The 12706-nt window shown below is 41.3% G+C and overlaps 1 pseudogene; it reads left to right on the top strand.

The window, feature by feature from the left end:
• The first annotated feature begins 8352 nt into the window (after positions 1-8352).
• Positions 8353-12268, top strand: LOC120105486 (annotated as a pseudogene).
• The last annotated feature ends 438 nt before the right edge of the window (positions 12269-12706 follow it).

Raw genomic sequence — 12706 nt, 5'->3', positions numbered from 1 at the left:
AATTTCATGTATGATCCATAAAGATTAGGACAGATTACTTACCTTTCTCACCAATCATGTATACAATTCAAATGGTATGAAAACACTGGTTCATCTATATAAAACATCATACAGGATGATGACACGATAAAGTTAAGATAGATTACTTACTTCAATTCCGCTGTTCCAAATTGCTCAAGTCCAGTGACTAATCCTCAATCACCTAAAACAACATCATAGGGATTACATTATTCCCCATTCATTTATTATAAAATTTCTTAGTTCATCATACTATGAACTTACTTGCTTGGATCCTATCCAAGGATTTAGCCCAAGTCCAATTTTGAAGCCTTTGGGGTTCGATTTAAAACCAGATTGGGTCCAACCTTTTCTAGCCAATTGGGTCCTCTGATTTGGTCAACTGGCTCATTTGGGTCTGAGTCAGGATTAGCCCAAGGTCAATTCGACCTTCTGTCAGTTAAATTGGGCTTGAATTGGGCCTGATTTACAAGTCAATTAGGTATGCTGAGACCAACTCAGCTTAATTGGATTTCGGACCCAATTGCAGTTTGGGCTCGTCCAGACTTAGCCCAATCTTATTGGGCTCGGGTTCAGGTTCAATTGGCTAAACCAATTTCTTATTATTGGGCTACCGTGTTTCGGATCCGAACCCGATTCCGGCCCGTTAACCCACTCTTTTCTTTTCTCTTCTCATTTTCTTTCTTTTCTTTCTTTTTCTTTTCTTTTCTTTTTTTTTTTTTGTTCTTCTCTTTTCTTTCTTTTTTTCTTTTTCTTTTTCTTTCCTTTCTTTCCTTTTCTTCTCTCTCCTTTTTCTTTTCTTCTCCTTCCCGAAGCTTCCTCTCCTCCCTTCTTCTTTCATCCCGATCTCCCCTTCCTCTTCTCCTCTACTCTCCGGCGAAGAGAGGGCGACGGTCTCCTCTTCTCTTCTCCGACGAAGGGAGGACGTCGAGTGGAAGGGGGGCGGCGAGCGGAAGGGGGCCGGGCCACGACCGGCGGCGTCCCCGGCCGAGCCTGCATCGCGCGCCTGCGGCGACGGTGCTCGCGGCCGAAGCCGGCGGCCGCCGCACACGACGACGAGGATGAGTCCCCTCTTCCTCTCTTCTTTCTTTTTTTTTTTTTCTCTCTTCTTCAACCTTCCTTCTCAACCCTCTCATTCTTTCTTCTTCTCTCTTCTCCTCCCTTTCTTCTGAAGGCTCTCCCGAACCCTTTTTCTACTCTAATCTCCTCCCCTTCCCATCACAAGGAAGAAGATGAGGGGGCTCGGAGAGGCCGAGCTTGGGGTCACGCCACGGCCGGCGGCGCCCGCGGCTGATTCCAGCGGCCAATGGGCTCGTCCGTGCTCGCAGCCGGTCCGCGGCCTGTACCTGCGGCCGAGCCGAGGCCGGCAGCGTTCACGCTGTTGGCGACGTCCCTGGCCGGCACGGTAACCCCTCCCCTTCATCTTGCTTTTTCTTTCTTTGTTATCCTAAATAAATCAGGAGGAGAGAAGAGTAGAGGGCTTACCTAGCTTTTGGAAGAAGCCACGGGCATCTTCTCCGGCGACGGAAGTAGGTTTTGGCAAACCCTCTCTCTCTCGTTCAGTGTTCTAGGGGGTCTCTCACTGGGGTTGCCGGCAGAGGCTTAAATGATTATTTAGAGGATGAAACCCCCCTCTGAGAGGTCCATCTCTCCTTTCCTCCATACCTCGGGACTGGCCGCCGCCCCCCTTGTCTCCGGCGCGCCGGCATCGGCTGCCAGCAGGGGGTGCGGGTCACCCTTCCCTGTCGGTCTTATCCCTCGTTTTTTTTTTTTTTTTCTAATCACGTAATTATACTGCCACAGTAAAATTGGGCCCAAACCTCAACTGGGCCTATTCCTTATTGGGCCTAGGAGGTTGTGGGCCGGACATTACATCCTACCCCCCTTAAAATAATTTCGTCCTCGAAATTAGTCATACCTTAAGGTTCAGGCTTTAAAAGTATTCAACCATCGAGCCACCCTCTAGTTCTCGGTTAGTCTCCCTCTTAAAATGCTTGCTGATAAGATTTTGGCAAAATCATGGCACCTCAAAACTTGATCCCTTCTATTATGATATAGGAGTTCTTTTGATCTCTTCCAAAAGAAGACTAATCTTCCCACTTAGATGCTATAATCCTTGGCCCGAGAAATTAATTGCTTTTGATTAGTCCACACAAAGATCGTAATCGGCTTAACAAAAATAGGTGAGAGCCATTAGCATCAAATACTTTTCATAATCTATTATCTTCTTTCTTCTCTTAACCTTGCCTACAATTTATGATCAACTTTTATCCTAGCAAACTTCAAACCCCTTTTAGATAGGTAGATCGAGATGTCATAGCTAGGAGTAGGGACATTTCAGGTCTAAGCCCAACCAAGGCACCATCAATCCGTTAATACTAAATTTAAGATGCCAAGATTCTCCGGGAGTTACCAATAATAGAAAAACTCACGGGTGAAGATTATACAGCTCTCTCTCCAGATTATTCATAAAATCAACATCTTAATTCTGAATAAGAAGATCAAGTTTCTTTGTCAAAGTATCAACTGCTCTCGATTACCCGATCTATCACAAGATTAGATCATAAACAATTCAATCCACCCTTGATAGTTATTCATCAAAGTCAATTGACAACCTTAATTTCTTTCAATCGAATAAAGGATGGATATTAATTAAAAAAATTCAAGCTTCAAATTTAGGAGGGAGAAGGTTCATACCAACATATTCTAGATCCAAGATCAAAATCGATGATCTATTAATTCATGTCAAAAGATGCTAAGAAGTTTCTTAGCATGACATAAAACTGGAGAATCTAGGATAGCCACGTGCTATCCAGAAATCAGAACATTCTCCTTTTATTTATCCAAAAAAATCTTACTACACAAGAAAATAGATCAAATTTTTTGTTATTAAAACTTTCCGAATCAAAAGAATAATACTTCTGGCCAACTTAGATAAATAATTCAGGCTCACTATGTTTTCGCTGCGCATTCTGATCAAATTCCTTTGAATTCAAAATAACTTTTGATCAACATACTATTTGCCTACAAACAGAACTATTTAATTCTTCATCTGTATTTGCATTTCAAATCTTTCCTCCATCTTGATCGAATGTTACTTAGCCAAAACTTCTTTTACTTTTCCATGAGCGAGCAAAGAAAGGGTATCCCAACATAAGATCCTCTTAATAAGCGACAATGCTTTAAATAAATTTTACATTTTCAGCAACTTCATTCATATAAAATGAGCCAAAATACTCTTCAAGATTGGAAATTATCCCAGATTTACTAAATGACTTCCAATCAAATACCAATCTTGCATTGTAATTTGAAAAGATCTAATATGTCACATTCCAAGTAAACAAAGGAGAAACTCTTAAATGTCATTCTCAGATATATTTTCTTTCTATACAATAGTTTCATGCATAATTGTCATACAGATTTTAACCTCAAAGAACATAAAAGCTTTCCTTGTCCAAGCCTTAAACAACTTATGGATGAACCCTATCCTGCCATCAAAATAATTAACTTCAAACTAGAAGTATCATCCACCGTACTCAGTATCAAGTTAAACTTTCAAAATCACCTATATACTGATACACAAATAATCACAATGTACTTTAACATTCCATGGCTAGTACTCCACTTATATCAGTCAAAATCATAATCCAAAATACAAATTACTCTATCGAGAAATCTCCAAACTAGCTTATTCTTATTTTGGTCGCTACCATTTTGTTTGAAAACACCAAATTTTTTTTTTTTTTTCTCTTTCCAAGGATGCAGAACCTTACCGAATGAGACTTAACTACCCATTCCCTTATTAAAATTTGAAATTTTTACTCATGATTAACCTATTGCTCTGATGCCACTAGAATGTCACGCCCCGGATCCGGATCCGTGACACGGCCGTGCTATTGCCGACTACCGCCCACAATAGCACGCAGCCTCATACCTGGGTAATAGGGTAGTCAAACCAACCAAATCTTTTCATATGAAAGCATTCTTAGTACAACATGCTGGTCAGTACCCAAATACAGAGCTTCTATGTAGTTTATCTACACAAAAGTATACTTGCTTTACCCCAAAAGAAAGAAGCGCTAATACCAAATTAACGTGTCTCTGGCAGCTATCAGTGGTGAGGATCTGAAAGAAAAAGTAAATGAACGGATATGAGCTACACGGCTCAGTAAGTAATCATACATAATCTTACCGGATCGAACATAACGGTAACCATGTTTATGCAGGGTTTGAGAAGCTGACATGCATATTTATCTAATCATCTTCATGGCATAATATGTATGCAATTTAAAGGAGATATCGGTTATAGCAAAATACAACATTTCATAACGATATATCCAAAACCCGTTGTAAAACAATGTATGCTTTGGTCAGGCACGTTCATAAATGTCACGGCCCGCCTGCGCAGGGCACGTGACATCGGGCCCACATGAGGGGGAAACACGGGGCTCCCCTGCCAGATGTTGGCCGGTTCCGGGGCTTCACGCAAGCGTCCTTCACCCCTCACCGATTTTGCTTCTCCCAAAAACACATCTGCAGGATTTGGAAGCACCCGCCTCATATACCCAATCTCTGAAACGAGCCTCATGATCATGCTTCAAATATCATTTTCATAAAGTATGCAATTTAAACAAAGCAGTATTGTAAATCACAAAATTTTCATAAAACATGCACATGGAACCGTGCCCCCGGCATACCGTGGTCATGCTCTTAAATGCTACTGCGAAGTCATTCTTGGCCACTGGCGGGACCGGCTCAGTTATTAGGCGGCCACTGGCGGGGCTGGCTCAGTCATTCTCGGCCACTGGCAAGGCCGGCTCAGTTACATTGGGTCAGTAGCTCTTAAGAGTTCATAAATAATGCTCAGTATAGGTAGTACCTCATAGATGCTACGGCGAATTCATTAATGGTCACTGGCGGGGCCTGCTCAGTTATTAGTCGGCCACTGGCGGGGCTGGCTCAGTCATTATCGGCCACTGGCAAGGCCGGCTCAGTTGCATTCGGCCCGTAGCATTAGTAGTTCTTAGGTACCCCCTTACAAGCAATATGCAGCTAGGGCAAATCATTATCATTCTTTACACTCATGCTAAGAAAAATCATAACATGGAACTCCATTCATTTTGCATGTATCACAAGAGCTATGAAACATAATATGTGCACAACTATGAATTATGTGACTGACATGTACCACTCATGTTCATATTTCATAACTCATATCTTGTGTAACTAGAGCATGTCAGATACACATATCATTCTTAGCCTACAGTACATGCATAACATGTTAAATTTCATGTATGATCCATAAAGATTAGGACAGATTACTTACCTTTCTCACCAATCATGTATACAATTCAAATGGTATGAAAAACACTGGTTCATCTTATAAAACATCATACAGGATCTACGATAAGATTAAGATAGATTACTTACTTCAATTCGCTTTCCAAATTGCTCAAGTCCAGGTGACTATCCTCAATCACCTAAAACAACATCATAGGGATTACATTATTCCCCATTCATTTATTATAAAATTTCTTAGTTATCATACTATGAACTTACTTGCTTGGATCCTATCAAGGATTTAGCCCAAGTCCAATTTGAAGCCTTTGGGGTTCGATTTAAAACCAGATTGGGTCCAACCTTTTCTAGCCAATTGGTCCTCTGATTTGGTCAACGTGGCTCATTTGGGTCTGAGTCAGGATTAGCCCAAGGTCAATTCGACCTTCTGTCAGTTAAATTGGGCTGAATTGGGCCTGATTTACAATCATTAGGTATGCTGAGACAACTCAGCTTAATTGGATTCGGACCCAATTTGCAGTTTGGGCTCGTCCAGACTTAGCCCAATCTTATTGGGCTCGGGTTCAGGTTCAATTGGCTAAACCAATTTCTTATTATTGGGCTTACCGTGTTTCGGATCCGAACCCGATTCCGGCCCGTTAACCCACTCTTTTCTTTTCTCTTCTCATTTTCTTTCTTTTCTTTTCTTTTTCTTTTCTTTCTTTTTTTTTTTTTGTTTCTCTTTTTCTTTCTTTTTCTTTTTTCTTTTTCTTTTCCTTTTTCTTTCCTTTCTTCTCTTCTCCTTTTCTTTTTCTCTCCTTCCCGAAGCTTCCTCTCCTCCTTCTTCTTTCATCCCGATCTCCCCTTCCTCTTCTCCTCTACTCTCCGGCGAAGAGAGGGCGACGGTCTCCTCTTCTCTTCTCCGACGAAGGGAGGACGTCGAGTGGAAGGGGGGCGGCGAGCGAAGGGGGCCGGGCCACGACCGGCGGCGTCCCGGCCGAGCCTGCATCGCGCGCCTGCGGCGACGGTGCTCGCGGCCGAAGCCGGCGGCCGCCGCACACGACGACGAGGATGAGTCCCCTCTTCCTCTCTTCTTTCTTTTTTTTTTTTTTCCTCTTCTTCAACCTTCCTTCTCAACCCTCTCATTCTTTCTTCTTCTCTCTTCTCCTCCCTTTCTTCTCTCTCCCGAAGGCTCTCCGAACCCTTTTTCTACTCTAATCTCCTCCCCTTCCCATCACAAGGAAGAAGATGAGGGGGCTCGGGAGAGGCCGAGCTTGGGGTCACGCCACGGCCGGCGGCGCCCGCGGCTGATTCCAGCGGCCAATGGGCTCGTCCGTGCTCGCAGCCGGTCCGCGGCCTGTACCTGCGGCCGAGCCGAGGCCGGCAGCGTTCACGCTGTTGGCGACGTCCCTGGCCGCGCACGGTAACCCCCTCCCCCTTCATCTTCTTTGCTTTCATTCTTTCTTTGTTATCCTAAATAAATCAGGAGAGAGAAGGTAGAGGGCTTACCTAGCTTTTGGAAGAAGCCACGGGCATCTTCTCCGGCGACGGAAGTAGGTTTGGCAAACCCTCTCTCTCTCGTTCAGTGTTCTAGGGGGTCTCTCACTTGGGGTTGCCGGCAGAGGCTTAAATGATTATTTAGAGGATGAACCCCCTCTGAGAGGTCCCATCCTCTCCTTTCCTCCATACTCGGGACTGGCCGCCGCCCCCTTGTCTCCGGCGCGCCGGCATCGGCTGCCCAGCAGGGGGTGCGGGTCACCTTCCTGTCGGTCTTATCCCCTCGTTTTTTTTTTTTTTTTTTTTAATCACGTAATTATACTGCACAGTAAAATTTGGGCCAAACCTCACTGGGCCTATTCCTTATTGGGCCTAATAGGTTGTGGGCCCGGACATTACAGATTTCATTTCGTTTCATATCAGATCTCACGGACTAGACATTTTAGTTTTTAGGCCTTGATTCAATAGTCTTTTAATTTTCAGTCTAGATAAACATGCAAACATGTACACACACAGTCTAGATAAACATGCATACATGTACACACACCACGTATGTATAAAATATACACAACTTCGTTAAAACACTAAATGCAAAATGTCAATTGCATAGAAATCTATCATATAATAAATATGAAACGGAGGATTGGTGTCATGAACATGAGCATTACACATCTTCTAGGAGGGAGGGAGGGAGAAAGGGAGAGGGAGAGCAAAGAGAGAGGGAAAGAATGGAAAGAAAACTTTAAAAGGTGTCATGCCATTCCATGCTGCGGCGATCCTTGCCAATTGGAGCCGGGTCCTAGGAAAGGTGTTGAAGGGCTTAAATGCACAGTGGTTTAGATTATAACAATCAATGATCATTTTGCAAATCTAATGAAATATAAATGCAGGGATTTAGATCTGTACGTTGAGAAATGAGAAAAGGAAAAAGGAATTTACATCAATACCTTTTTAAAATTTAAATTTGTGTAATACCATCTCCAAATTTATATTTATTTCTATATTCTTATAAAATATTGTTTTTGCACAGATGTCTCTAATATAGTAATATAAGGATTCTTCTAAATCGTTAATAAAAACTATATTTATTTAAATTAAAATAAAATAAAAATTTAAAATTATTTTTTTTCCTCCATCACGATCATCTTATAAATGTTTTCTATTCGCACATCTACCTATTAAAAATATTTTAGTTATTTTAATTTGAAATCGATAATTTTTTAACGGCGTTAGATGGCGTGTGTACATATACAAAATGAGGATAAAAAAAGATAGAATAGCAAAACGAGTTTTTATGAGGGTGTGTGTATATTATATATATATATATATATTATATATATAATATATATTATATATATATAAATTTTGGAAGGGTATTTTTATAAAATTGGGTATTTAAGTGGATGTTCCGAAGGAGGAGAAGAAAAGAAAAAAAAGAAAAAAAAAAAAAAACCTGCGGAATGCTATTGTGCGCCCCCTTGATACAACCCGTAAATGCCACTCGATATGGAAACCCGCACCGCAGTACTTTCTCTCATCGCCTCCATCCGCAGCCCCTTCATTCCAAAGGGAACAAGAAGAGAAGTAGAGAGAGAGACGCGCTATGTATCGCCAAGCGTCGCGCTTTCTTATCCGATCCCTCGGAGCCAGCCGCCGCCGCACCGCCGCCGCCCCCGGGCCTTCTCGACCGACGTCCTGGCGGCGCCGGCAGAGACGCGGCGTTCGTGGAGGCTGGAAGAGGTGGCCCCCAACATGGAGCCCCCGAAGACCCCCCTCGCCTTCATGAAGCCCGCCCTCCCACTCCCTCCTCCATCCCCTCCAGCTGACCCTCAACTTCGTCCTCCCCTACCAGTCCGAGATCTCCAACAAGGAGGTTAGCTCCTCTCTCTCTCTCTCTCTCTCTCTCTCTCTCTCTCTCTCTCTCTCTCTCTCTCTCTTTCTTCTCTCTTTCTGGTTCTCATTCCTTGTTACCTATCGATTTGGAAAAATTAGGGTTTTATTTTGATTTGTGATGCTTCCTTTTGTGTTAGTTTTGGATCTAGATTTTTTTTTAATGTCAGTTGTTTGCTTTATGGAAAGATTGGATATGAATAATACCTGATATTGGATGATTTTAATGATGTTGAAGACTCTGATGCTGACCAGGAAGGGACAGATTCCTTTCTTTATTGGATTGCATAAAGGTTTGATTGTGTCACGAAGTTTGTTCTTTACTGTTGTTTTCAAAGTTTAGATTTTTCGGAGGTTTACATGTCCCTTTTCTTCTCTGATGGACCGCACGAAGGTTTGGATTGTGTTGTTAAGTTGGTTACTTTACTGTTGTTCTCAAGATGAGATTTTATAGGTTTAGGCTGGAGTAGATTTGGCTAATTCGTCTGCTTGGTTCAATGGCTACCTCCATAAGCAATCTGAAGTGCATTATCCTTATTACCTAATTGATTCGAATTTTGAAATGTAGATCTAGTGAAGAGGAAGGGATTCATTTGAAGTTGCATCATCTTATTTCTTCATTTTAGTAATGTGTTTAAAGTATAGTATCTTTACAATATAACATATGCGAGCGCTTAAAACATAGATCAACCTTGTTGAACCTCAAGTTTTGGTTGGAGCGTGGATGTTTCTATACTCTACCATGAAATGTTCAATGCCTTTAAATTGCTATGTGATTGTAACTGTGTGTGTGATTGATTTGTTTTCATTGGAGAATTACTTGTATTTACATAAGTATCTATGATGTTTTCATCATAATTGCTTAAATCATATCACAAGGTTATATAATTGAATAATTGCAATTCTTAGTTCCAGTGTAAAGCATGGTTCCATATATAAAGATTCGCTATTACGTTATGACTTGTGATAACATAATCAGTTGGTTGAGCGATAAGGAGCGGTGAAGATCATGTGCAATATGAGAGAGGTGAAGAGCATTGTGCGTATGAAAAGGCATCAAATGTAATCTTCTGCCATATACCATGCTCCCTTGAAAATTATTGAATTGCTATTACTGTTTCGTGCAGTGAATGCAGTGTCAGGGGCAATACTGTGCCTGAAGGAAGCAACATGAGACTAAAGAATCTGTAGCTCGATAGTTTGATACTATTAATGATGGACAGGACAGAAATTATATCTTTTTTCTCTAAACCTTTGTTGAGGGAAAAAAAATGTAAGCTTTCTGTTGATCAATAAGTTATAAAGACAATTGATATTGATCATGGCTTCTACTCTCTCTCTCTCTCTCTCCCCACCCCCCAGTCCAATATTTGAGGATATACCACCCAAGATTTGACCAAAAGCTGTGGTTAAGAGGGGTGTGACAATTGCGGCAAGCCCAAATCATATTAGTTTAGGAATTTTGGAGAATGGTACTCATAACATTATTTAGATGTTTAAAAATATGTTCACCAATGAGTGAATTATGATGGTTAGAAAAATCCAATTGTGCTCATTGACTCTTTCCTTGAAGGGATACCTCCTTGTACTCCCACATGCTCATACTTGCTCTCTTTCCGACTACATGGATAGCCTCATCATGTGGTGGTACCAACTGACAGCCTCGCTATGTGGAGTCCAATTGGTTAAGAGGTTTGTAGGAGTTGATTTCTTTCTGTAGGCTAGGCGTTCCTGCTTCGATGCCATATTATAGATGATGCAGGGCTTAGTTGTTATATGAGCTGGCCCTGGATGTTGGGAAGTAAAGTTTCAGTTATGGACCAAGCTAATTCACTGTTTGATGAGATTAGAATGAGATGGTAAACATAATGAAACGCAAGTATATCAAAGTTAGGACAAGAAATTACTAGTTGTTTCATATGAATGGGTGCTTAGAGGAAAGGCTATTGCTAGTTATGTATTTGGCTTTACAGATGAGTTTATGGATGCATTTTGGAGGCTATAGGTAAAGAGAATTCGGGCAAGTGAATTTCATCAGGAGAGAAAGAAACTGATTGAAGAACCGGAAAATAGAAGACCTGGGAGTCATGCTGATAAATGTGATGGTGAACTTCTGCTAATTGAGGTCCTAAAGCCCTAGGCATGCAGAAGAGTTATATGTTTAAATATAAGCTCCTGAATCACCAGTCTGATTCCAGATTGAACACAGCCTCTACCTCTCCTTCCCAACTTACTATGAATTCCAATCAACATTCATGTTCACAAAATTAGTCAATAACTTCGCAGCCATAGCTTGGTGGTTGATATCCCACTGTACGGCAAACACCAGTTACAAAAGAACATATAATTTCTATTCTCCCACATTAAGTTTGGAAAAACTCTTGACCAAATCTGCATTAAACATGGTTATGTGACAAAAGTCCAATCTCAGTGCTTTGCCTGTACGTCTGGAAGCTGATCAGGAAAACCCATACCGGGAAAATATTATAGTGTTCTTCAGCAATGTAGTACAGGAATCTCTTCTTTGAAAGTTAATTGGCTCCTGGACAGATGTTGTCAGCATGTCATAGCACTTGAAAAGCAATCTTTTAGTGTATGTTACATGTTGCTAGTTGAATGTTAATTTTTATACTCTACTACTAGATATCATCTTCTTTTATACTTCAACTGGAGTCTTCTCGCCTAAAAGTTTCAATTTAAGCTACATGACTTTTTTATTTTTGTTATAGTCTGGATTAACAACACGCCACCCTCTTTTCAACAGCAATACTACAAAGAGATCTTGCTGTGCCCTTCTCAAGCACTGCAAGCATGAGAACTTCTTCCAACCCTACATTTCCACTCTTCTTATTTCACACCAGGGACTGTCAGTGATTTTTCCAAAACTATATTGTTTGCTGACATGAAGCTCATTCTTTCCCCACCTTAAAAGACAGTACAGTACGAACTATTTACCGCATCTTCGCCATTGTTTTCCTCCCTGAAGTTCTGCATAGCGATTCAAGTGGTTTAAAGGGGGTTAGCAGTAATGGTTTATATGTACGGCCATCTTTACTGCATGGTTTGCCATCCGAAGATGTAACTACCATTATATTGTTAACAGTACTGTCAAGATAAGGGCAAATTTTGAAGCCAGATGGCCGTAATTAACTGCTCCTTTTTCTTTAATGGATTTCAGGTCGATATGGTCATAATACCAGCAACAACTGGGCAATGGGTGTTTTGCCAGGGCATGTTGCAACCATAGCAGAGCTCAAACCTGGGTTGCTTACTGTGCATGAAGGGAGCGAAGTGACAAATTTTTGTCAGCAGTGGGTTTGCATTCATCCATGCAAACTCCTTTGCAGATATAGTGGCTGTTGAGGCTGTTCCTGTGGACCACATTGATCCTAGCTTGGTTAGAAGGGGCTTGCTGACTTTACCCAGAGCTTAGCTCAGCCTCACGGACTTGGAAAAAGCTGAAGCACAGATCGGGGTAGACATTCACAGTGCTCTCATGCTGCAATCTCTGGATGAATTTTTTATTCGAAGACCAGCCTCTTTCCCTCAATTTCAGGATGGTCATGAAGTTCATAGGCAACCGTAAAGGTGAGAAATGATGGAAGGGCAAGATATAAATTTAAATGTTTCAGCTGGAAGATCCTTTTGTGGCTTCCTCATACCTTGTATTTCCTCTTTGATTCATGGCTTCTTGGCCAGAACAAAAAACCATTCTTTTATTATTCGAGTAATGGTAGACTGTAGCTCATTGAACATATTGATTTCAGATGAATTCGCTATAGATATTAGTCTTGATATATTATGTCTCCTAACCTATCAAGCTGTCGATAATTTTTCCTTCTATGTACGCAGCATGTGGAATTGAAGACCACGAACAAAATGGAACTAACCGTATTATTACAAAAAGAGGATCTGATATGGAATTTTATCAGAAATTAAAGGATCATTATGTCAAAATCCCAACAGTCGCAACGATGATACTTTGGTAACCCATGAGCAAGCCGAGGCTCGTTACAAGTAATTA

Source organism: Phoenix dactylifera, unplaced genomic scaffold, assembly GCF_009389715.1.
Source record: "Phoenix dactylifera cultivar Barhee BC4 unplaced genomic scaffold, palm_55x_up_171113_PBpolish2nd_filt_p 000298F, whole genome shotgun sequence".
Taxonomy (NCBI): domain Eukaryota; kingdom Viridiplantae; phylum Streptophyta; class Magnoliopsida; order Arecales; family Arecaceae; genus Phoenix; species Phoenix dactylifera.
This window is presented reverse-complemented; position numbering and strand designations above follow the sequence as displayed.